Below are 26196 nucleotides of genomic sequence, written 5' to 3'. Positions count from 1 at the left end.
CAATTTGGTATCTAAAATATCGTGGCGAGAGGAAAGACTGAATAAAAAGAGGAAGACAACCACGAAAATCCCATTCATGAAGCTGCTCCAGGATGAGACGCTCCAAGTGGTATCGTAGGCCTTCTCGATGTCAAAAAATGCACCTAGAAGGTGGTGATGGTGGTGGAAAACTTGCTGTATAGCCGCCTCCAGGAGGGCAAGGTTATCGAAGGTGGAACAAACCCTCCTGAACCCACACTGAAAGCGACTAAGGACTTGCCGGGATTCTAACATCCAGACAAGGCGCCGGTTGACCATCCACTCCCAGGTCTTTCTTGTGCAACTAGTGAGGGCAACACTATGGTAGCTACTTGGGCTCGTGCGGTCTTTCCAGGTTTTAAAAAGGGAATTAAAACTGCCTCATGCCACGAGTCAGGAAAGTGACATGACGCCCAAATGGCATTAAAAAGTGCGAGGAGAATTTCTTTGTTGCGCCTTGTGAGGTGCCGTAGCATACTGTAATGAATCCTGTCGTGACCAGGTGATGTGTCACGATAATGCAGAATCCAACTCCCACATGGAAAATGGGCAATTGTAAATTTCATTAGAAGTGGACTGGAAGTCCAGAGTATACCTCTCAGCAAACGCTCTATGGCACTGGAAACCCGGATCCTGACTGGCTGTTGCAGTAACCGTGGCAAAATACGCTGCCATAGCGTGGGCAATGTCTCGTGGATCCGTGTGGAGAGTGCCATTATTCATTACAGCAGCCATGGGTCACCTCCCTCCTCTCCCAGAAATTCTCCTGATGGTCTCCCACACAATCGAACATTTGGTGGAACGATTAATGGCGTTCAGGCACTGTTGCCACCACCTCGTCTTGCTCTCTCTAATAATGCGGCGACATTTTGCCCTCGCCACCTGAAAGGTTGCAAGATTCTCAGCAGTCGGCCGACACTGGAACTGGCGCAGAGCCGCACACCTGGTCCTGATTGCAGAGCATCATTCGGCACTCCACCAAGGGACAGGTTGCCTCTTCCGGTGGCCTGTGGACTGTGGAATGGATGCTGCAGTGGCATGGTGGACCATTTTTGTAATATGATCCACCCACGCCTCAACATCCGCACAGTGTTCCAAATGGGCCAACCGGCTATGAAGTGTCCAGTTGGCCCCACTGAGCACCCATTGCAGAACGGCGTGCTCAAAATCCACATTGTACAGTGGTTAGTAAATTGCGAGACTCAAGCCACCATACCAGCCTGTCATGACTCATACAATCCATCACATTGCAAACAAAGCTGGTGAGAGAAATAGGGCAATAGAGAGAAGGAAGGCGTCTGTCCTAACTGGGCTTAGGTACGTGTATGACAGTGGCTTCACGTAAGCATCTGGGAAACATGCCCACTGTCCAGATACGATTGTACATATGAAGGAGAAAGTGGTTGCCCAAAATAGAAAGGTGAACATCGTCCAGCCCTGGGGTGGAGGAGTGGGATGAAATGTGAACATGATTTAGCTCCCTCATAGTAAAAGCAGTGTTGTAACACTCAATTCTGGGAAGAGAAGGGTATCACCTGAGCCTCATCCCCTCGTTTCCGATGGATGGAGGCAGGGTGACAGTGGGTGGAGCTCAACACCTCCGCAAAATAGTGGTGTTGGAAGATAGCGATAGGATCCACTACATCATCATCTGCTATGGTCAGGACGGAAACTGGGGAATGGACCTTGGTCCCAGAGAGCCGCCTGAGTTTGGCCCACACGATGGAAGAGGGAGTGGAACTGTTAAAAGATCTAGTATTCAGCTGTCTTTTTTGCCATCCCAAAGAACACGACAACACTGCACATGCAAGTGTTTATAACAATTACAGTTCTGCATCATAGGATGATGGTCAAAAACGAGGAGCCCATGTCTCCGTGTGCGAATTGGATCACAGTATACCTCAGTCAACCATGGGACAGGGACATCGTGTGGTGAAGACGAGGTGCGAGGAATGGAATATTTTGTGGTGGTTAGGATAACTTTGGCAAGGGATTCTACCTGGTCATCACAATTGTGGAAAAGTTGTTTGCCAAAGGTCGCTACGGAGGAGTAAAGCCGCCAGTCGGCTTTAGAAAGCAGCCATTTTGGTTTGCACATTGGGGGGGGCGGGAGGGGGGGTGGGTGGGGGGGAGTGTGTAGGAGTCAGCAAATGGATAGTGCACAGTAGTAAATGGTCACTCAAGTATTTATCACAGAGAATAGACCACACGAGGCTACGGGCAAACTGGGCAGTGCGGAATAAGAGGTCCAAATGGGAATCAGTGGGTGTCGAGTCTGACAGGAACATGGGTGTTCCAGCATTAAGGCAGATGAGGTTGAGTTAATTGAGGTCAGCCAAGATGGCATGTCAAGGACAGGTTTGCAAAGAGCCCCAAAGGTGATGATGTGCATTAAAGTCATCGAGCAGCAAAAAGGGGTGAGGGAGTTGCCCAATCAGCTGGAGGTAGTCTGCCCTGGTGACACCGAAAGATGGAGGAATGTAAACAGTACGAAGGGAAAAGGTGAAGCAAGGAAGGAAAATGCGGACTGCAACAGCTTGCAGCTAGGTGTTCAGGGAGACGATGTGACTATGAAGGTCATCCCAGATGAGCAGCATGACTCTCCTACGAGATGGAATGCCATCCTCATGGGGGAGGTCAAAGTGGACCAGATACAAATGCAGAAGGTCAAAGTGATTGTGAGGACACAATTTTGTTTCCTGGAAGCACAGAATAAGAAGACAATGCTATTCCAAGAGCATCCATAATTCCTACTTGTTGGATCTAAGGCCGTGAATGTTCCACTGGATGAGAGGTCTTAACGAGGAAAGGGGAGGGGAGAAAAAGTGAAGGGGTGTCACCTAGGCAGCTGCCAAGTGCCAGCCTTCAAAGATACTCTGCTACAGGGAATGGCGCAGAGGCTGGAGGATCTTGCTCCACGAGATCTACAGAGGCATCGACATTCTCCCACAGTCACTCTGTGGAGTCCAGGGCAGAAAAACATTTGGTGTTGCGCACTGGTGACACGGAGGTCAGCCAGGTGAGGGTACCACATGGTGAAACCATTGATGAGGATCTCCATGCAGGCGAAGGAGAAGACCGTTTGCCTCTGTTTTACTTCTTGGAGTCTTTGTGGTTGGCAGATGATGATTCAGGTGTTTGTTGGCTGGAGGGACGTGAAAAGTCTTTGTAGGAGTATTCCTTCTGTTCTTTCCAGCCTGCTGGTTGTGGAACAGGTGATTTCGCCGAGTGAGGTGAAAATTTGGTGGCCGGTTGCACAGTTGGAGCAGAAAGAGATTGGGATGCTACCATGAGAGGGCGATTTTACAACATCTTTTGTGGAACGAGATGCAGCAGGAATGGTATCGTTAACTGCCGGATGGTAAAATGCAGGGTTTCTGACTAGCCAATAACTTACGACTGACTGGGTAAGGTACTTTTTCCATCACCCAGATCTCCTGGACAGCCCACTCATCAAGATACGTGGAACAATCAAGGAAGGAGGCTGCGTGGTAGCCATGGAATGATACAGCGAGGAGGAGGAGGAGGAGGAGGAGGAGGAGGAGGCAGACACTTGTTATTGTGAGCATCCATACCACAGGTTAAACATTTGGCCAGGTGTCGACCGGACAGTCGAGTGTCACCCAATGGACTTCAATGAAGCCTTAATCAAAGAGATAAGTTTGGATTTCTGCCTCAGACAGACCATCGATCAGCCTACTGTAAATAACACCAACGAAGAATTCAGTGTTCCACGGGCCTCGTCACAGTTGTGCTTAACAATCACAAGTAGTTTCCAAAAGTACAGTGCCTCTATGTAAACGAGAGCAGGATTTTACAGAGCCAGTGGTTGCATCAATACCTTTCTCAATAATGACTGAATTAATCGTTGCAAAAGACTGACGTCTTCAGTACACGAAACCACAAGGAACTGCAGTGCAGCTGGGAGGGTCATTGAATCGTTAGATTCTTTCAGTTTATGTTTTGTGTACTGAGATGATGACGTTGGCTAACTGAAGGAAATACCCCACGATTGCCAGCGTCTCTGATGGCACGCTCCTTCCAATTGTGGTGGCCCTCCTCAGAGGGGGGGCACGTCCACCTTAGGTGATTGTTCACACCTCCCAAATGCCTGACAGAGGGACCAATTGGCAATTTGGGATGGTGACAGCTCAGGCTATCAACCCTCCCTGTGCCCGGCCTGTACCAAGGGATAGGTGTGAACCCTACCTGTCGACCCGGGGATGGGAATTACACATTAGCCAGTCATCTGTTATGTATCAGATGCATGGGCCAGCCTTCAGGAGAGCGCAGAGAGGAAGAAGAAAAAGAGGATTCTCAAACACTGAAGTGGAGGAAAGATAGGAGAATGGGGAAAAAAACAGTGGAATGACTGTTATGATATCAGGCTACTGAAAATGCAGGATACATTCCCAAAATTATGCTGTACATGCTCCGCAAGGGAGGGGAAAAAGAAAAGCAAGAGGATAGACGTGCAGCACGAAAGGGAAAAGATGCTGCAAAGGCTGGGGCTTCGTGGTAGCCAAGCATGAACTCGCCAAAGAATGACGACACTCCTGGGGGGTGGGTGGGGGCGCATTGTGTTTTGGGGCTTCCTTCACAAACATTCAAATGGGTGCAATAACCCTCGTGATTCCACATCCCTTCACGGGAGGTGTAGTGGACACATTACAAAACTGACAATTCAAAACAAGAGTTTTAACCTCTTGCTACTGAAGTTGAGACGTGATGCACAAGAGATAAGGAACAAAATACAAAGACTGCAGGAAACATTTGTGTAATTGCATTGGGAAGCAGAAAAAGGAGTATTAACAAAAATACAGGGAGAATACCAGCGGTTATGACTTTTGTACGAGAGACAGAGAGAACAGTTATATTAGGTAACGGACTTAGCACGACGAGCATTGGTGAGATTAACAAGGATGGGGTAACAGTTCAAATATCAGTGTAGTTCCCACTGTTGAGTGGGGATACACGGTTCATCTGCGCTCATTGAAATGGAGAGCCATAGGACAATTTGTATTGGTAAAGCAGAGGAAGTGTCACTAGTCTTAGACCGGAAGGAAACCTACGTACTGATGTTGGCATACGATCGTGCCGAAGAGGGAACGTTACAGTATGTCTGAAGAGGTGGGTTCAGGCTAGTGTGCTGGCATGTGAAACACAACTACTTTCAGAGGAGCCAGAAGTAGCCAGATGTCAGAAGGGAGGACTAACATTGCACCCATATTTTCCAAAATTAGGTTCACTATGTATTTTCCCCCACAGGTGGCAACAGTGAACTGCTAAGAGCAAGAAAGGCCGAAGGGAATCACAAGGTTAGAGTTACAGGACGACGGAATGCTAGTCAATGGTACGTAGCAGGGACAATGTTTCGGCTTCCAGCTACTATCACTGGAATAACGATGAGAAATCTGACCCAGCATTTATTGTATTGGCTGGAGATACAGCCAGACATGTTGACTACTAAGAACCTAACCTTTCTGAATGAAACACCCAGGATCTCCTCAATTCATTAGATGAGTTGACAGCATCACAAGGGGGACAGACAGCCACTGAACACATGGCACAGTATGTATGGGAGCATCGCAATAAGCAACACCACAGTGTTTTAACTACATCAGTTTCTAGTGTTGTATTGATTCTGACAGCATTTTCTGTTCTCTATATCTACCTTAAATAGAAACCTAAACACCAACCTTGAACTGAGAAGTACATCAAACACCAATCTACTGGATAACTGGTAGCAATTAAGGATTACCCAAGTAAGATAGAAGTACAACCTACTTTTTAAATGACAAGGAATAAGTGTGATTGCTAATTGTAAAATGTTTGAGAGAATGTGTTAAGATGCGAGAAAGGGATCAAATGATTGTACTAGTTTTTAAATAACTCAGTGGGAAGACATTTTCGTGGGGGCACAAGATTGTCCAGAGGACTGACCTTAGTTAAGACGTTTCACCATTAAGAATATTGTCAATGAACTTGTGATTTAGACCAGACTAGAATAAGGAAGAAACAAAGTGTCCCATATACAAAGGTCATTTTGTGAATATATATCAAGAGTTACAGAAGCACTTTAAACAAAATCTGGGGCATACTTTTTAAAGGAGAGGGGTGTGTGGCACCACAAAATATTGTACTTGGTGTAGCCAGGTAAAAATTAAGACACCTTCCCTGGTATTGCAAGAAGCCATAGAAAGCATGAGTGTTAAGCAATGCCCTAGTCTGACGCCAATTCTGTAAAACGACAACATATGGAGAGACGTGGCAGCACTCTGTTGATCACAAACTATGAAGAAAAAAAAAACTTGTTCAGAATGTAAGAACATTCATTCAGGGATCTGACAAAGCAGAAGATGTTAGCCAGTGCCTCCAAAGAGTGAAGTTGGTTAATATTACCTCTCTGGTTATGTTCCTTCAGGAGATGACAAAACAAGAACGGCAGAACGAATTTATTTATCACCAGTCGAAAGTGGTGTGAGGCTACTACGGTTTGTTGCCTTTTCTAGGCTTGGGGTGCCACTGTCTGAAGTGACCAGCAGACTCTCGTAGTCACTTCACCGCCCCTGTATCGGATCCCTATTCTCAGATGTTCCCAGACATGCTAAGTCTACTGACACCCAGCTACGAAGAGCAACCTATGTTGATCTGCTGTCTACTCATCTAACAGTCTGCAAGCTTCTACAGAATCACAAATCCCATCCTGGGAACTCTTACTACTGCTAGTCACAGTGCCACTATTCGTGCCGTGTCTGATGTAACAATATTAGTGCCTCTCTTCCGGCGGGTTTCCTGGTGGCCTACAGTATGAGCGTGGAGACTTGCAGCCAGACTTCCACCATTGCAAGGGTAAGTGGGCTTCCTGTTACCCACTTCTGCTTCTGTTGGCAGACTCCAATGCTGGGGGTTGCATCTCCTGTTTTGGGAGCCGCAACGTGGTCTGGTACGCCTCTGCGAACCCTGTGCCGAGATGTTCTGCTACAACTAGGCAGTGCAGCAGACAAGCAGGAGAATGACCTGCTGCTTCTGACATCAATCACCACGACAATACTGGCCATGAGCTGACAATAGCATCCCTCGACTGGGCGCGTACTGCTCGACCTACAAGCACTATTGGCCTGGAGCAAAGTCCCGACTACTGTTGTTCTCTGAATAACAAATGTTAACGTTGTCAATACTGTTTTCGTAACATCCCAAAAGGAATCTGCCAGGTATCCACTCACCTCACAGCTGCTCACCCTGACCTGGGTGACTAATAATGACCTTCTGACCTTGATCTACCCATCACTGACAGGGACCTCGGTAGTCGACCAATGTGGTCATTACAATATGCACTGGTACTGCCCACTTAAAACTCTACAGATATTTCCCTTGGATGCTGTTGAGCCATTACAATCATCGTTACCATTATTTCAACTCTCAATTTGGGGGGGGGGGGGGGGGGGGTGCTAATGCCAGAAAATGCTAGAATTGTATTGGAATCCCAGTAGTGCAGTGACATTTGAATCCTAGTAGTGCAGTGAAGTTCGCTGTGATTAATGTATATTCTACTTGTGTGTGTTCCTTGTGTTAGTTATATGAGTTATTAATTTCTATACTCTATATAGTGTTAAGAATGTAGGTTGCAGTAGGTACTGGGAGATTAAGCTTGCGCAGGATAGAATAGCATGGAGAGCTGCATCAAACCAGTCTCTGGACTGAAGACTACAACAACAACAAAAAAACATATAGTGTTAATATAAAATGAACACTCCTTGGGTCCATCTGCATCACCACTAATTCAAAGGGACAATCTGGCAGGAGCAGTATGATTTTGCAAAACAGACTTATGATGTAGCTGTGTACACAGAGTGGGGACTCACTTTGTTACTGTTCAGTTTACAGACACATTATAGCATCAACATTATGCTGAATTTAATTTCACCTTTGCCTGTTATGTGCCACAATCTGCACAAAATCCCAGCTCCTAAAAACATTTCTGCCATATTACAATTTGGTGACTGTTGCACATCGCTCTTTTGAAGAGCTTCCATTCAAAAAATTTGAAGTTCAAGAGCAGTGCAGGAAATATTCACTGAATTTAAGAGATTTAAGAGACTGTGTCAAGAAGTAAAGTCACACAAAAGACCACGCATTGTTTAATACTTGGCTCATCCAGTTTTGCATTGATTCTCCCATATAACATTCTCCACAACTGTGGACTGAGAAAAGTGTGAGCAAATTTAAAGTAACTAACTGTGGCAATATACAACATGACTGTTTGTGCAGTTATCACTTTTAAAGCCACACAGTAAATACAGGCAGTATTGCAAATTTCAACAATACAGCAAAGCCTACCAATTATTTCTGATAATACCTAGCGTAAACAGCAACAATCGAATATGCATTCCCAGGTTATAAGCCCAGGTAAACAAAACCAAATGATTCATTATGAACTGGCTGAGAATGCAGATAATTTTTAGTTCCTTTCTATAGTTCCACTGGACTGACCATTCACAGTAAGATACCTGCTTTCTGGTGTGTTCCAATTTTTTTCCCCCTAAACAGTATTGGATGAGTAAGCAGTACATTTCACGACAATTTCAACAAAGCAATAGAAAAACATCTCCAAATTTTAGCACTGTATTACAGTATAAGCAAACTGCACAACCACTTCAAATACTGTAACATGGCAGTAATTACTAAATTTGTCAAACATTTATCAGAGCTGGTTAGAATGGGACATGGGCAGCACTGGGATTTCAAATCCAGCCTCACCATTGGCGAATCAACACTTTCAATATTCTCTCAATGAATAGCAATCTGTAATTTGTTTTATACACTAGTAGTTTCATATGCCCTTTTACCTGAAACTGCTTCTTATATCAGTATTTGGAAACTGAACTCAGGAATTTATCAACAATATGTTTCAAGGCAGTCCATTCATCCTCATTTACAGACTATCGTAAGACATTGTGTATAATAATAATCTTCTATAGATACACAATTTCACTTCTGTTTTCTAAGGAGAGTATTTATTGATAAACTACAAAGCAAGGGACTGTCTGTAAGTGCTGCTTAAACTGTTTATTGAGATTCTCATGTGCAGTATAAACAGAAACAGTCTATCACATATACCAAACACACAGAAAAAAATAAATGATGTTCCAATAAACTCATCAAATGTACAATATGCTAAATGCAAAATTGTTAATATATTGTAGTTTCCAAAAATCAAGAAATATGCCATCTATTCAAGTGCCACAACCTACAACCACTGCACAATTTTTGACATGAAAAGAGCAAGTAACATTTTTTAATCTCTGTGAAGATACTTAAAAGGACCAAAAATTATGATTTAATGTCCTCTCAAGGGCAAAGTCATCAGAGTAGGAACAAAAGCTTGGATTGGTTGGGGGGGGGGGGGGGGGGGGGGAGGAAATCAGCAATCAGCAGTGTCCTTTTCAAAGGAGCCATCCTGAGATTTGTCTTAAGAGATTTAGGGAAGCCACAGAAAATAAAACTCTGGATGGCCATATGGGGATTTGAAAAACTGACCTCTTGAATGTCAGACCACCATATTAGCCACTTTTTCCCCCTGCTAGCTCAGATATTTAAAGAAAATTTGTTTAATTTCTTTTTTCTATAAAATACTTATAAAGGTTGGCCCACAGGAAATAGTATATCTTCAATTGGCCACCCTGCAAAGGTGTAGATTATTCACACCATCTACTGCATCTAATCAGGTCCACATCATATGCCATTCAGTTCAGTATGGAACACTGGCCAGTGCATATGCATACTGAGGCAATAGGGGAGTTATGTCACGTGCAGAGCATTGCAGCAGTCTATGCTCCATGGTAGAGTCTGCCTTTTCCATGTTCCAGACAGATGAAACAATGGTGTAAGACAGACTGTGGAGCCAGTGTGAAACATAAGGGACCTGAAATGACAATCTGAATGCCAGTAAATATCCAATGATTTCATGCAGCTCTGCAACAAAGCCCACAGTGATCAGTCTGTCACCATTCCAGACCATCACAGATCCTTCACACGTCTTTGCTGGGGATTGTGAAATAGGATTTGAAGTTTCCTCCTTATAAGATGCAAGTGGCTCAACAGTTACAGCAGGGAGATAAAAGTGAGTTGGTACAATTTCCACGCAATGTTACTGGATAGAATTGACCAGTAAGAGGTATTTCTGATGAATCTCGTGATGTTTGATGAAGCAAACTTTCATATGAATAGGTTTTATCAATAAATCAATCTTTCAATATTACTCTAGACACAAATCTGTAGCTCATTCATGAAAAGTTGCAGGATAGCTCACATGTCATCATCTGGTGTGCTTTTTGACAGTTCACTCGAATCATTGGGCCATATTTTTTTGAAGACAACAACAATGGGAAGTCAGTACGTGTCAGTTCTGAGCAGTATGCGGCCTTTATCAATAATTTCTTCAGTCCACACAGTGCAGGGAAGTTTTCATCTAAACACAATATGGTTTGAGAAAGATGGGGCTTTTAACTCAATTACTAAACTGAGGTGCCACTTTACACATCGATTACTATTATGATTCAGTGTTATCCCATGGCTAGTGAGAGCACCTGATCTTTCGGCAGCAAATTTTTTTCTGTGGGATCACCTTAAGAAAAAAGCTTTTTTCATGGCTCCACAATACTGATCAATTGAAAGCCATGATACATAAAGACACAGAGAAAATTCTTCAAGAAATAGTTGAGAATTCAACAAGGACCTTCCACAAACCTCTTTAGCAATGTATCACCAATGATGTACATTTTATGAAATAAACTTTTGTTTGGCTTTTCAATAATGGTAACGTGTGTAGAACAGTTACCTATAAGTTATACTGGTCTAAATATAAGCTAAACTTCGTAATAACCAAATGAAAAGTACTACTTCCTGAGGGCAACCCTGTATTGGAACAATTTATTAAGCACTTCTGTGATGTTCTTGGTATGGTTAAACAAATGTAAATTGTAAACCTCTTATTTGAATCTCATCCATTAACCCAACTTGGTAAGGACACCAAATTGCCAAAGAATTGGTCAAATGAAGGTTTCATAGGTGAGCTCCTTTGTGAATAAATTGCACTTCCTACAAATCCTTTCAACAAATAAAAGCCTGGCTGGCATCTGATTTCCCCAAAGTCAGATTTTTGTGTCTATTCCACCTTATATCACTAAGCACATGAACTCTACATCCTGATTTCTATGACTGATCACTGATTGGGTACTCAAACATTATTATACTTTTCATTTATCTAGAAGCACAATATTAGATTTATTTATACTGACAGTCAGTAATCAGTCTTTGCACCAAGTACTGATAAATTACAAGTCTTTCTGGAATTTGTAACAATTTCCTAATGTCAGTATTATCTGGCACAACATAACACAATAAAGTGAACAGTAATCCTACTGAAACTTCTTGGTGGATTAAAACTGTGAGCCAAATTAAGATCTGAACTGGTAGGAACCTTTGCCTTTTGCTCTACCAAGGGAGTTATCCAGAAACGACTTGCAACACCCCCCCCCCCCCCCCCCACAGTTCTAATAATATTCCTACTGCACTTCCATTCAGTACACAGGATGCTACTTTATTTCTATCTGTGGATCCCTTTACTAACAACATAGTGGACTCTTATTTGCAAGCAAGTCTTCAATCCTGCTTCATGCCTGTTCCGATATTTTAAAAGCATATAGCTTATTTACTATGCAACAGTGTAGAACTGCACAGCACATCTGATCACAAGGTTTTCCTGAAATGAAAATTATTTAATTGTGACAAATCAAAAGTTGAAACTCATGCTTTCAATTTTCTCGCCCATATAGACAGGAAATCGAATTCGAGCTACTAGGTGCCACCCCCAGACACTCCTACTTTGCTGTAGGATAGGCACGGGTAACCTGCGGGCCTAATTCACATAATTACTAAAGCTCACAGACCACTTTTCAAGTGATGCAATAGTAGTGCTTCAGGTGCAGGAAGTGACAACTGTAGCACCTGTGACAATGTTTATGGGAGTGACACACCACTATGAATGGCACCCTGCTGCCATTTAAATCAGCACATTTCCTGAGTAGTCAGTAGTTTTCATGTCATTGTCACCTGTTACCAATGTTTACAATCCATCAATGTGTAACACAGATGTAGGCAGTACGCAATAAGTAACATGTGGGGGGAGTCAGCGGTGGTATAATTGCATTATGCATGTGCAGAGTAAGCAAAACTGACAGTGGTCTGTGTCACGAGTTGCAAACCCGAGGCAAGGTGAGCATCAGCAGAAATATCCAAAAATAGGTCTTGGATGGAGTACAATGTGAGCGCCTCACACTCTCCAAAAATTTCTTCTGCAGGTCAAACTGAAACCAATGATGGGCCGAATCCGGCCTGCAGGCAACTGGTTGCCCACCTATCCTATACATCATCAGTACTATTGTCAGTTCTCGAATAGCCAATCACATAAAATTCAAGAAAGGAAAAAGCATTGCAGCATATGCAATAACCAGTATCACAAGCATAAATTTCAGATCACTCCAACTTCTTCAATAGATACCAGGATTTTAACTCTCACGAGTAAGAATTTCCCATAAGGATGATAGTATTTCAAGCAAAATATTAAAAGCATATACTTCAGTTACAGCTGATGTTTACATCCATATTTCTAATGCATCACTTTCACAAGGTATCTTTCAAGACCAGCCAAAGCCAAACAATATTAGAACACTTTTTAAGAAAGGTAATAGGACAGACGTTAATAACTAATGACTAATTTCACTATGAACATTTTCTAAAGTTGCTGCAAAAGGTAATGTATTGAAGAATGGTCATGCCTATCTACAAATATACTGTCAGTCAAAATTTGAATGCCAGATGAGTCTCTCCACTAAATATGGCATCTACCGTTTCACTGACCACATACTGAAATATCTGACTGGCGAGTCAATACCTACCAGGACGTTCTTGTGATGTATGTATGACATTTGATTTTGTAAATCACAACATTGTTTTGGATAAACTTAAAAAGTTCAGTTTTCAAGGTACAATGCTTTAAGTGGTTGAATTTATACTGCACTGACAGGAAGAAAATGGCCATGTTAGATAGCTCATGAAGTTTTAATGATGAATCTCCCCCTGAGTGTGGACAAATTATTACAGGCATTCCATAGAGTTCAATTCTGGGAAAACTCCTGTTCATGATATGTATAAATGATCTTCCACCTTACAGTAATAAAGCAGAAATGGTGTTCTTTGATGATAATGCAACAATCACAATCAAGACCTTCAGAGGTGTGACAACAGACTGATCAATAAAAGAAATGCTAAAATATTTTGATTCTCGGAATATTACTTAGAAAACATACACTTCACTGAAATCTGTACAAGGCAAGATATATCACCAGCAACAATAATAGAGCACTGGGAGATGGGAAGCATGTAAAATCAATTGCTCAAAATTCCTAGGTGCACATATAGACCAAAACTTGAATAGAAAATCACATATTACAGATTTCTTAAAATGCTTGAATTCAGCAACATTTTCTCTACATGTAATTGCTGATTTTTTAATGCTAGCATTAAAAAACCAGCTTACTTTGCACACTGTCATTCATTGATGTGACTGGAAATAGTTTTTTGAGGCAATTCTACATACAGACACTAAGTATTCATCATACAGAAATATTCTGTAAGGATATCTGGTGGTCATCCTCAAACTTCATGAAGGCAATTGTTTAAAAATTTAGGCATCCTAACAACCTCTCTTATGAAGTTTGTTGTGAGGCATCAGGCACAATTTAAAAATAGTAGTATTGTTTGTAAGTCTAACACTTGGAACAAGAATTGCCTCCACTATTCACAACTTAACTTACTCAGCTGTAAAAATATTTGAAAACATCACCTACAAATTAAGGGTGCAGGCACATAATAAAAGTTTTAAAAACAACTGAAATAATTTCTGTTTGACAACTCCTCCTACTCAATGGATTAATTTATATAAAGTTAGTATCTGTATGTTGTTGGGTTCTACTTACCTAATTTTGTTCTAGACTAACACAGCAATATATTCAGCAATATTACTTCTACCAGATTTGATCATGTCCGTGTAATTTTTTTTTTTAAATAAAAAGTCTTGATCATTTAAAATGAAGCAGATTTTAGCCACCAAATATTAAAATGAAGATGTAACTTGATACATTGTTAATGAAATGAGCATATAGTCTCTGGTATCTATCTTGGAATAACTAAAAACCTGTAACTTTGACTACTTCCAGAATTCACTGAACATACACTCACTCGAACAGAAACAACTACTGAAATTCACCAAAACAGGTAAAACAGGTAAGCAAGTTCCCAAAATGTCTCCTTAATACCTTGGTATGACAAACTGTAAGATGTAAACAAACTCTAGTCAACACATATCTGTCAGATTTAAAGCTCTCGTGCTTTCTTTAGTACTGCTCATGCTCATGCTTATGCTCGCTTTACCAATAATACCACAACAATGATAAGGAAACAGATCAGCCACTCACATTAGTATGGGGTTTATATTGTTTTCTAGATCTTTCCACCATGTTGGGATTCAGGTGACGCCATCAACTCCATTAAAAAATTTAGGACACTTGTGGATCTCCACTGCTTTCTTGATAAATGAATCCCAGTAACACAAGGTGTGTGCCAGGATTTCAGTGTTGTCAAATAATAATTTGTGTGTGTTGGTAACACCATGCTTTGCAATGAATGGTTTCTCACAACGTCTTAGTTATACATTTTGGAGTGTTTCTTGCACTGTTCATCAATAATGTGATTACACTGTTGTAATAATTCACTCCAAACTCACATGATATATTGTAAACCACATGCCTCAAAGACCTAGGACATCTTACTAGGTACAATCCATATTTTTAGAAACTGGATTAAAGATGGGTTATTTTTAAGTATAGTTTTCACTTCACCTCTCACTTCGGTGAGATGGCTTTACATTCCAGACTTAGGACTTTGTCAATCTCAGTTTATAAGATACACATCAAATTAATTTGGTAAAGATTTCAATATTATATTTTTGACTAATTTACAGCAAAAATAACATTAATAAACTTCCAATCTGATAAAGATGTCACACTTTGCAACTAGAGCGTGGGGAAATAGTCGCAGGATCATACGTATTGTTTTCAATAGCTTGTCTTCAAATTGAGAAGCACATTGTGATCAAATTTAGTAATGGCCTGTCAGATAATGATGCACAAAAATCAACATTCAAATTAATTTTATTTACATGTCAAGTTCCATAGGACCAAACTGAGGAGAAAATCTCCCAGGTCATGGAACATGTCAGTACATGAAATTACAACATAAAAGTAATAATAGATAAAAATAAAATGTATATGAACCCAAAAAAAGTCAATCCATAAATTTAAGTAAATGCAATCTACAATACAACAAGAACTTACCCCAAAATATACCACCATATGATACAAGCGAATGAAAATAAGCAAAGTAGACTAATTTTTGTGTCGAAAGATCGCTCACTTCAGATATTGTTCCAATAGTAAAAATGGCAGCATTAAGTCTTTGAACAAGATCCTAAATGTGGGCTTCCCACGACAGTTTACTATCTATCTGAGCACCTAGAAATTTTAACTGTTCAGTTTCACTAAATATGCCCACTCTGTGAAATTAAAATGTCAGGTTTTGTTGAATTGTGTGTTAGAAACTGTAAAAACTGAGTCTTACTGTGATTTGGAGTTAATTTATTTTCTACAAACCATGAACTTAGGTCAATGTTGGACACAACATCCTTTACTTCCAAGCTAGCGTCATCAGCAAACAGAAATATTTTAGAGTTACCCATAATACTAGACGGCATATCATTTATATAAATAAGGAACAGGAGTGGCCCCAACACTGAAACAGACTCACATTCCACAACAGCAAACAACAGATTTAGAGATATGGGTCCTATTGCAACATAGGCATTTAAATCTAATACTGCAGAGCATATCTGGCAAGAGCTCTACAAAAATACAGGATAAAACAATTCATTGCATCAACACAGTAAGTAGACCTCTAAACAAAATTAAAACTATAATGCAAGTAGTGAAAGAAGTTTGACAGTAGTAGGTGGCTGCTCATCATATTACATCTCATCATGGTTCGTGTTTTGAGACAGCCTTCTTTTCTGCAGCTACCCAACAAAAGCATGAACATTTAATCAGTTATTAAAATAGTGGAAAGACTCGTCTGTAAATAAAAAGTATCAATTAGGCTGGAAATGACCTGTACAAATTATGTTAAAGGTACTCTGTCTCAAAGACATGCTGAACAGGGGACTCAATCACTTTATAACTTATGGAGACAATGTAGACAATATCAAGCCAATTTTCTTTCTATCAGTAATTTTTTTTTTTTTTTTTTTTTTTGCTCTCCGGAGAAGAAAATGTTTATGAAAAAAGGAACATATGGCCAAGGACGGCAATCCATCTCGTGGTGGAGTCGTGCTGCTTATTCGTGATGACATTCGTAGTCAAACCCTCTCACTCAACATCCGGCTGCAAGCTGTTGCAGTCCGCATTCTCCTTCCTCGCTTCACCTTTTCTCTTTGTACCGCCTAAATCCCTGTCATTCGGTTTCAGCAGGGCAGACTTCCTCTAGCTCGTTGGGAAAGTCCCAAATCTTTTTGCTGCTCAGTGACTTTGATGCGCATCACCCCCTTTGCAGCTCTTTGTGAACCTGTCCGTAAAGTGCCCTCTCGGCTGACCTTCTCGATCAACTCAACCTCTTCTGCCTTAACACTGGAGCACCAACGTTCCTTTCAGACTCGACACACTCTTATTCCCATTTGGACCTCTCATTCTGCACTGCCCAGCTTGCCCGTCGTCTCGAGTGGTGTGTTCCCTTTTAGACATACTTGAGCAACCATTTCACCACATCCTATCTGCCGACTCCTCCCTCATCTACTTACTAAATTAATTGGCAGCTTTCAAAGGCAGACTGGAGGCTTTACTCCTCCCAGGTGACCTTTGACAAACGACATTTCCCCAGTTGTGATGACCTTACAAACGTTATCCTTACCGCTGCAGACTGTTCCATTCCTCACACTTCCACTTTACCACATCATGTCACAGTCCTTGGTGGACTGACGCGTACCGTGACAATTCATGTGCAGAGACACACTCTCAGCATTTTTAACACTGGAGAACTGCATTTGATGTGAACAGTCGCGTGCGCAGTGTCATCACCCTCTTTGGGATGCCAAAGGAGCTAACTGGATTTCATTTACTAATTCTTTTAACAGTTCCGCTCTGTCTTCCATTGTGTGGGCTAAATTCCAACGACTCTCTGGGCCCAAGGTCAATTCACCAATTTCTGGCCTGATCGGAGCAGATGATGTCATTGTGGAACCCATTGCTATATCCACCACCTAGGGCCACTATTTTGCAAATATTTCAAGCTCCACCCATTACCGCCCTACCTTCCTCCATTGGAAACAAATGGAGGAGGCTTGGGTAATACCCTTCTCCTCTTAGAATTTTAAATGCTACAATGCAGCCTTTCCTATGTGGGAGCTGATCACTCTCACTGTATCCCTATCTTTCACCCCACAGCCGGATGATGTTCGCATTCAGATGTTGCAGCACCTTTCTCTTGCGGGCTAACATTTTCTGCTTAATACATACAACCACATCTGGGTAGATGGCATGCTCCCCAGACGCTGGTATGAAGCCTTCATCATACCCATTCCTCAGCCCAGTAAGGACAAAGACCTTCCTTCTAGCTACCACCCCATTTCCCTCACTAGCTATGTTTGCAAGGTTTAGAACATATGATTAATGCCCGGGTGGTATGGTGACTCAAGTCTCGCAAATTACTAACGACTGCACAGTGTGGATTTCAGGCGTGCCATTCTGAAGTTGACCATCTCACCACTTTGGCAACCCATGTCATGAACAGTTTTCTGCAACAATAACTGACGGTGGACGTGCTTTTTGATCTGGAGAAATCCTTCGGCACCAGCTGGAGGACCGGTACCCTCTGTACTCTTTACATGTGGGGCTTTCCAGTCTGCCTGCCACGTTTCCTTCAGGAATTTTTAAAAGACAGACTTCTCAAAGCACGTGTGGAATGTGACTTGTAGGACACTTTTATCCATGAAAATTGGATGCCTCAGGGGTCCATCCTGACATTCGTTGTCCTTGCTATTGCCATTGACCCTATTATGGCCTGTCTCCCGCTGGGTATTTCCGGGTCCCTTTTTGTTGACGATTTTGCCACCTATTGCAGTTCCCCATGGACTTGTCTCCTTGAGCGAAGTCTTCAGCATTGTCTCATTGTCTTTACTCATGCAGCATCAACAATGGCTTTCGCTTTTCCACTGACAAAACCATTTGTATGAATTTCTGGCTGCACAATGGGTTTCTTCCACCTTCTTTATACCGGGTGATCAAAAAGTCAGTATAAATTTGAAAACTTAATAAACCATGAAATAATGTGGATAGAGAGGTAAAAATTGACACACATGCTTGGAATGACATGGGGTTTTATTATAACCGAAGAAAAGAAAAAAAAACCATTTTGCTAGACGCGTGAAAGATCTCTTGTGCGCGTCGTTTGATGATGATCGTTTGCTCAGCTGCCACTTTCGTCATGCTTGGCCTCCCAGGTCCCCAGACCTCAGTCCATGCGATTATTGGCTTTGGGGTTACCTGAAGTCGCAAGTGTATCGTGATCGACCGACATCTCTAGGGATGCTGTAAGACCACATCCGACGCCAATGCCCCACCATAACTCCGGACATGCTTTGTAGTGCTGTTCACATTATTCCTCGACTACAGCTATTGTTGAGGAATGATGGTGGACATATTGAGCATTTCCTGTAAAGAACATCATCTATGATTTGTCTTACTTTGTTACGCTAATTATTGCTATTCTGATCAGATGAAGCGCCATCTGCCTGACATTTTTTGAACTTTTGGATTTTTTTTTGTTTGTTCTAATAAAACCCCATGTCATTCCAAGTATGTGTGTCAATTTGTACCTCTCTATCTACATTATTCCGTGATTTATTCAGTTCTCAAATTTATACTGACTTTTTGATCACCCGGTCTTGGGCCTGTTGCTCTACCGTTTGTTGAAACTACGAAATTCCTGCGGCTCATGATTGATAGAAACTTTCTTGGTCCTCCCACATGTCTTACCTGGCTGCCCACTGTACCCTGTCCGTCAGTGTTCTACGGGTCCTCAGTGGTACTTCCTGGGGAGTGGTCTGGACCACCCTCCTCTGTTTGTACAGATCCCTTGGCCTTTTGAAAGTAGACTATGGATGCTCCGTTTATGCATCTGCACATCCATCCATCTTACACTGTCTAAATACAATCTACCACCATCGAATCCATGTGGCCACTGGCACCTTTTACACCAGCCCAGTTGAAAGTCTCTATGCAGAAGCTGCCTCACTACTGCGGTCATAACGACATGATGTTCTCCTCAGCAGATACACATGCCATTTGTCTGCCATACCTGGCCACTCATCTTATGTCACCTCCTTCAACGGCTCATTTGACCGCCAGTAGGTGGGTCCCTCTTCTCCATTACCTCCTGGAGTTCACTTTTGGTTACTGCTCCAGCAGCCTCACTTCACGCTATCTGCCACTTTCCCGAAGGATGTGTACCCTTCACCACCCTGACTTTCTGTGGTGGCCCATGTTCACCTTGAACTTGATTCGCTTCCTTAGGAAACTTCTCCAGATTCGATCTATCGGTGTAAGTTTATCAACCTTTGCACGGAACTTAGTGATGCTACCTTTGTGTACACTGTTGGCTCTCTGAATGACCATGGTGTCTGGTATGCCTGATCATTGCCACCGACCATTTTCGATATCTGCTTCCAGAACACTGCTCAGTATTAACAGCAGAGCTCTTTGCTCTGTATCAGGCCACACGGTACATCCAGCGACACAGGCTTTTCAATTTCGTCATCTGCTCGGATTCTCTCAGTGATTTTCAGAGCCTCTGTATGCTGTACACTGTCTATCCCTTAGTGCAACAGGTCAAAGAAAGCTTCCACTTGCTCTGTCTTGATGGATGGTCTGACAGGAAACAAAGCTGCTGACACTGTTGCCAAGGCTGCTGACACTGTTGCCAAGTCTGCAGTCCTCCTACATCATCCAGCTAGTTCTTCCATTCCTTCCGATGATCTCCATGTTGTCTTTTATCAGAAGGTGGTGTCACTTTGACATTAAAATTGGTCTTCCATTCATGGGAACAAACTCCAGGGAATGAAACATCTCCCAGAAGCTTGGCCGATCTCCTCTCTCAGCCCTTTCGCCGCAAGGAGCTGATTTTAGCTAGGTTACGTACTGGGTACTGTCTTTTTAGCCATCGTCATTTGTCAAGTGGTGACCCACCATCACTTTGTGCTAACTGTCATCAACCTTTGACCATTAGCTGTTTCCTGACCAAATGTAAAAGAGCAGGTAAGGTGAGGACCAGGCTGCACCACAATGCCCAGATAGCCACAGCACAGACTTGGCAGAGGAGGCAAAGAGTGTTCTGCCAACCCATCAATGGGCCAATATGGGTAAGTGGACCTACCTTGAAGAGAGCGGTGAAAGCTCCCTTCAAGAATAAAACATAAAACTAAGTCAGCCACTGAGGCACTGTCTCCTAACACCAGAGACAGCGCGCGAGGGAGATTAAGAGCCCACTGCATGGTGGCTAAGTTCGGACAGTCCAGCAAAATGTGGACCACCAGCAAATGGGAACCACAATGACAGAGAGGTGGGTCTTTGCGACAGAAGAGATGACCAAGAGTTAGCCAAGTATGGCCAATACGCAGCCAGCAAAAGGACGATCAAGTCTTTGAGAGAGGCCCACATGAAGGACCTCCACAGATTTGTAGTCTCCTTCATCACCCTATTTTGTTTGGCAAAGTCAGAGTGAGCCATTCCTGATTCCCTAACCTTCATGGCATAATACCGATCAGAGGTCCATTACTGGAATACCAACATCACAAATCAGTTTACGGTAGCCAGTTTGGCCAGGCTACCAGCAAGTTCATTTCCCAGGATCCTGATGTGGCCTGGGGTCCAGACATACAGGGAACCCTGGATAGCAATTACCAAGGGACGGTGAAGGTAACATTGGTCAAGAGATGCAAACTGCACAAGGAGTTGCTGAAGATGAGAGAGGATCCACCGGTGCAGAAACTAATATGTTCAAGAGCACGAGAGATGGCTACCAACTCCGCAGTGAAAACATTACAACCATTTGGCAGGGAGCACAGTTCAGTGTCACATGCGAGTATAAGCGAAGCCCACATGACCAGCACCCATTAAATCATCAGTACAGACTACTTCTGAACCCCAAGATATGACAAGAATGGCTAAAAATTGGTGGCAGACGGCCTCAGAAGGAACAGAGTCTTTCAGATCTGGTGATAGGTCAAGACAACGCTGTGGCCGAGGGATGCACCATGAATGTGTAGTGAATGGGCCTGGAGGAGAGGTGATAGAGGAAACAACTGGAGTTCAGAGAGGAGAGACAGGATGTGGATTGCGATTGTAATCCTTGATCTGGACTGCTGTTGCGGGGGATGGATTCCGGTGTTTTGACGGGATTGTATCAGGGCTTTGTAAAGCTGTGGAAAGGTAGTACGATATGCATCCCAGCTGGTGTTACTCAGGCAGTGAAGACTATTAAGGTGCAGCTAACACTTTCGATCACTCTAGCATAGATGGGGAATCCACGTCAACTTAGGATTTAAGACCAGTCCAAAAAACCAAAATGTTCCCACCACATTGAGTAGTTGGCTGTTGAGGTAAAGTTCTGGTTGTGGGTGAACACTACAATGTTGACAGAAGTGCATAACATGAGTTTTGAAAGCCATGGGTGAGGTCCCATGACTGCGCCTTTCCTATGGCACCTTGCAGTTGATGTTCAGCGACATCCATACTAACAGAGCCCTGTGGTACCCCATTCTCTCGTCGGATTGGGGGAGGAGGGGAGGGGGGTGGGGGGTGGTACTGTGGGAAGCAGCAAGTTGAACCTGCAAAGTATGGTGGGATAAGAAGATGTGTACAGTAGCTAGGATGTGGGGTCTTAAGCCTTTTTCAGGTCGAAGAAGATGGCTATAAGGTGTTGATATTGGACAAAAGCTGTTTGGATGGCAGACTCCAGGCAATCCAGATTTTCAGTATAGAGTCACCTCGGCAAAAACCGCCCTGGGATGGAGGCAGAAGACCCCGAGACTCAAGGAGCCAACACAGCCGCCAGCTCACCATGCATTCAAACAACTTGTAGAGAACACTGGTGGGATTAACTGGGTAATAACTATTCATCTCTAGAGGGTGCTTGCCCTGTTTCAGTATTGGGATGATGATGATTTGTCGCTGTTGCAATGGGAAGTCGCCCTCACTCCAGGATGCAGTTAAAGATGGCAAGGATATGACACTGACAATCCACAGATAGGTGCTTGATCATCTGGTTGAGGATGTGGTCCGATCCTGGGGCAGTGGGCTAGGACACTGACAACTCCCCATTCACTGAATGGAGCATTATACGGATCCAGGTGGTGTGCAGTAAAAGATAACTGCTTTTGCTCTACTCACTTTTTTAGGACACAAAAAAGGGTTGACAGTTCTCAGACTCAGAGGCTCTAGCATAATACAGAGAAAAATGTGGCATCTGTGTTAGTGTAGATGGCACCATTCAACGGAACACCACCAGGTACACCTGCAGGTGTCTGGTATCTGTAGATACATCTGACCTTGGCTCAAACCTATGAAGGGAAGGTTCACGGTCTGATGGTTGAAGCGTACTGTTCCTTGCATTCTTGTTTCCATCGTTTTATTGGATGGCAGACCCAGGCATGGAGCCACTGAAAGGCAATAACGTGCTCCATCGATGGGTGCCACTTATGGTGCTGGAGAGCTCGCCTACGATCTCTAATGGCCTCTGCAATTTCTGATGACCATCCAGGTATTGTCTTCTGTCGGGGTGCACAGAAGGAACAGGGAATCGCCAAAATCAGCTGCTCAAATAATGGTTGTAGTTGTATTCTGGACTGCCTCATCAATATCTCCATGCAGTGGGGAGCCAAGGGCAACAAAAGAGGCAAAAGCATCCCAGTCAACACGGCTGAGAGTCCATCTGGGCAGGCGTCCATAGGAGTGACGCTTTCTTTCACATCACTTCGGTATAATGTCACCCTGACCTTTTCAGGTAATGAATCACCATCAAAGGCCAACATGAAGGCACTGGTAGCGACACTGTTGTCCTTTGGTCCCCAATGTACATGACTAACAAAGTGTGCACCCTGGCACTCCAAGTTGGTGCATAGCTCAGCATCAGATTGTAAGAGCAGGTCCCTGAACCATATTTAGACTATTATGGGGAGTGACAGTCACCGGTATGTCACCCACCTTGTTAAGAGCTAGTAGCACCCGTGATTGGGCAGAGGATACTGTTTTGATCAAAATTGACCCACTTTTCATTTTAGAAATGGCTGCCACTTCCCCAAGCTTGACTTCTATGTTCTCCACAAAGAAGAAGGGTTCTGTAGCCAAGAAGGAATCCCCATCAATCCTTGAGCAAACTAATTATTGGGGGGACAGGGGGGGGGATATTTCTCTGCTTGCCGCTTAGCCCTATGGAAGGAAACATTTTATGGTCATATCTCTCTGCACTTAAATAGTACTTTCCTTCCATAGAGACTGCTGGAATCATACAGCTACCGGCGGAAGATAACTTCATCCGATTCATTTGCGGCTCATCCGCCATGGTGCCACCCACTTCGAATGGGGGCTCTTGCCATGTGCGCCACCCAGCCGCAGAAAATGGCTACGTGACCAGTAATCCGTTGCTCGGAGTCCCCGTGTCCCAGTCACAATGGGCACATGCACATAAACCTTGGCATACATGGGAAGTTTTCAGCTCAGACACCAACAATACGATACCCACGTGGCCAGGGGGCTACCACTGTGCAGCTATTTGATGCCCACCATGACAGGATGGCCACCATGCTGGAGCTTACACTGCATTGGGTGACCTTCCCGGCATGGTAAACATTTCTGGAGAAACTGAAAACTGATGGCAGGTCAAACCTAACAACGGGGACTATGTCTTTACTTAATGAAAAGTTGTAGAAAACAAAAAAAAGCGGAAACTCTAATCCCAGTCACAAACGAGATCTGAGCTGGGTCTGCATCAAGAAAACCATACAATGGAGAGGCAGAGGGAGAAAGGGACAGTGGAAGTATAAGCTTGCAGGACAGAAACGAAGTAATGCTGCAAAGCATGGGGCCCCATGGTAGCCAAGCAGGTAGGTACTGACACGAGAGTTGTGAGCCCTCAGGGGCTAAATGAGTAATATTGTCATTGAACCTTGGTGGGTCCTTCCCCACATCTCACTACATCCCATCACACAAACTCAACCAGCATGTTTCTGACAAGGTTTGTGAATTTCTCCAATTAATCAATATTCTCCTTCCCAGATGTAAATAGTTGCTCAGATAGTTTGTTATTTTATTGACACATCATGCACAACTTTTCATTCAACACCACTGATCAATGATGCGGCTGTAGCTCTGTGTTTGTTGATTCATCCATTTATTTTCACTGAATTGAAAAGTTCACATTTTTTTATTGACAGCATATATTGTATACTTACATCATATGTATTCTACTTAGTTGGCTGTCCAAGATAATTTTCAGATAAGATATTTAGTACAATTTCACTTGAACCGCCATCCCTGCCACCTGTGTCATGCATGGCTGGCTAACAGGAACCTCTCCTATGGCTAAAACATGATCAGGTAATTTATCAGAAATATTTTTCCACAAATCTTCCGTAGCATTCCATGCCATCTCAACTGATGTAGTGTGTCACCAATAGATAGTTTTAGTAAGAAATTTTGGCCCACCTTTAAGGCTTAACTTTACCCAAATTATCTATTGTTGACTGCATTTATCTCATTACACAAAAAGAGACTTGTCACATATATATTCCAGTCAGAATTTAAGATTTTGTTTCCGTTTGTTTCTAGTTTTACCCAATTTTCTGTTCCACTTGCTACACAAGCAATGCTGTTTAAGCAAGTCACAGTAATTCAGTGATCTTGCCTTGAATACTTGTCCAGTTACCTAATATTCAGTTTTCATTTTCACAGTTGACTTATATGGCTATTTGATCTCCTCAATATGAAATACATGTGAAGTGATCATGGCTCTTTGGTGTTCAACATCTAAAGGTAAACAGGCTTACAAAGTAATATATCTAAAAAAAAAAAAAAGGATGCAAACTATTCATATTGCGCTATTGAAGGAAATCCTTTCTGCGGGTACTGCATGCCTAACCAATTCAGGGAGGCACTTTAAAATTCTACATCCAATACAGATTAAGTCAAGGAATCTGCACCCAAGATCACCAAAAAATCAATGGAGCCTCTAGTTTAAATCCACCTGGCTCCAAACCAAGGATTCCAATCAATACTGGGCATGAATGAACAAATTGTGAACTGTGATTCCATTAGACGAGTGACACCACCAAAAGGAACTAAGATGATGACAAGCATTACTTACAACCAGCTGTAACCATTGCACTAAACAGATGGCTGCAGAGCTGCTTCTGTATCTCAGACGAGACCTTCCCACAGTAAACATATGGGATATCCAAAGGACTTCCTTTATGATCTGATTGTTATTTCCCCGAGGAGATCCATCATCTGCGTTAAATTGGAAACCTAATAATGAGCAATCTGACCGTAGTCTAGATCATGCAGGATCATTGACCCCAGGGTCAAAAGATAAAGCAACTGATGTGGGCTCATGTAACAACAGTAAACATGTCTTTCTCATATACACTTCACTATAAAATAATATTTTACTGCTATTTGTGCAGATTTCCTCAACAAACTGAACCACTGACATCTTAACATAAAAGTTTCATCTGTTAATAAGAAATTAATAATTTATTTGGAGAAATGTAACCCACAAAACACAGCACTGAAACGTATCACTGTGGAATGTTTATCAGCTCTATTGATGAAAACATCAGCCTATGTGCACATGCTATGCAGTGTTTTGGGGCCAAAGCCCTCAGAGTAAAGTCTAAGGAGAAAACATGCATTCCTCCAATCTTATGTAGGCTAGTCAATAGTGGAAACAACAATTTCAATA

General features: G+C 42.7%; 1 protein-coding gene across 2 annotated transcripts in view; it reads right to left on the bottom strand.

Moving 5' to 3' along the window:
- Window positions 1-26196, bottom strand: part of LOC126470773 (heat shock 70 kDa protein 14-like) — a 198111-nt gene that overhangs the window by 71549 nt on the left and 100366 nt on the right. The gene's annotated exons all lie outside the window — the stretch shown is intronic.

The sequence above is a fragment of the Schistocerca serialis genome, chromosome 3 (genome assembly GCF_023864345.2).
Source record: "Schistocerca serialis cubense isolate TAMUIC-IGC-003099 chromosome 3, iqSchSeri2.2, whole genome shotgun sequence".
NCBI lineage: Eukaryota > Metazoa > Arthropoda > Insecta > Orthoptera > Acrididae > Schistocerca > Schistocerca serialis.
Note: the sequence above shows the minus strand (reverse complement) of the source record. Positions and strands in the feature narration are given on the sequence as shown.